The 1,190-nt window shown below is 31.4% G+C and overlaps 1 protein-coding gene across 2 annotated transcripts in view; it reads right to left on the reverse strand.

The window, feature by feature from the left end:
• Positions 1-856, reverse strand: part of LOC106460781 (mitochondrial ribonuclease P protein 1 homolog) — a 10,235-nt gene extending 9,379 nt beyond the window's left edge. Inside the window, exon 1 of one of the 2 annotated variants that reach the window (XM_013920517.2) lies at positions 770-856. The gene's annotated coding sequence lies outside the window, so the exon portion shown is untranslated. Of the gene's footprint in view, positions 1-710 lie in introns of both variants that reach the window. The other variant, XM_013920518.2, reaches the window with a different exon arrangement.
• Between the last annotated feature and the right edge of the window lie 334 nt (positions 857-1,190).

Here is a 1,190-nt window from a genome sequence, read left to right on the forward strand (position 1 = left end):
GAACATCTATTGAACACTAATAATGGCTGGAGACGGTCTTAGTAATAGGGTAATGAAGAAAAACTTTAATATAAGTTTAACATAACAGCAAATGTACAACATTTCGACAAGGTTTTAAAGTTTTTCTTCATTACCCATTCAAGCCGTCTCCAGCCATTATAACTTACGGTTATTTTTCTTTGGTAAAATTTTACCTTCTAAACTGAATTACTTTGGGACGACTAAAACTAAAATGTCTAATGACGTAAAAATTTAAATATTATAAACTTTTAATATCACACATGCAAATTACGACTTAACTAACATATCATTGTACGCAATAAAATACTACGACTGTGAGAAGTCGTGACACAATGATAAAGTTCAAACTAGCTTTGTTAAAATTTAGTCCTTCGGACACTAATGTTTCCAATCTAGGCTTAAACTAAAGGCTAGCCTTGGGTTATAATATTAATAGTTCAGATATCAAGTGTTTCATAAACCCAGCAAATGGCAAAAAAGTTCAAATAATAAATGGTTAAGCTTGATGAATGTAATTTTATAATAATTTGCTGTAACTTTAAATTTTAATTAAGAAAAACACACCCAAGGTTATAAAACTGTAAAAGTAAGGTAATAATTAAAAAAAAGAGAGAGAAATCCCGAGCGCTTTCATAAGGTACACTCTTTCTTTAAAAAATCAGAAGTAAATAGCAAAAAGTCCTGTTTACTTTTAGCTAATTCACAAGATTCACACATTAATTAAATAAAAGCCTGATAATTTAATCACCATTCAAATACACATGCCGTTTCTGATGCTTCTTACTGCTTTTCGCCACCTGTTGGTAATACATTATATGAATAAAATTAAAAAAAAAAAGACCACAAAAATATATGTAATAGTAGACGTGAAAAGACGCGGTGGCGTTCTAAGTAAGTTAAAACGGACCAAAGGATTTTTAAGTTACTAGTTGTGGATTGATTGGTCTTCCATAAAACATAAGTCTACGAAAATTGCAACCAATAAATGTTTTAATTCTTAAAATTCAACTAGAGCAGAGCAGAGATACTAGAATATGCTAGTTTACACCTGGTATTTTTTGTCTTTGAGTACGTTCCCACTCCGGGTCAGCGGAAAGTTCACGGATTAGCAAGTTGCCACATTAAAATCCAGTGTTCGATTACTTGCGGATGACAGATCGCAGATAACA

This window comes from Limulus polyphemus, unplaced genomic scaffold (assembly GCF_000517525.1).
Source record: "Limulus polyphemus unplaced genomic scaffold, Limulus_polyphemus-2.1.2 Scaffold835, whole genome shotgun sequence".
In the NCBI taxonomy this organism is placed as follows: domain Eukaryota; kingdom Metazoa; phylum Arthropoda; class Merostomata; order Xiphosura; family Limulidae; genus Limulus; species Limulus polyphemus.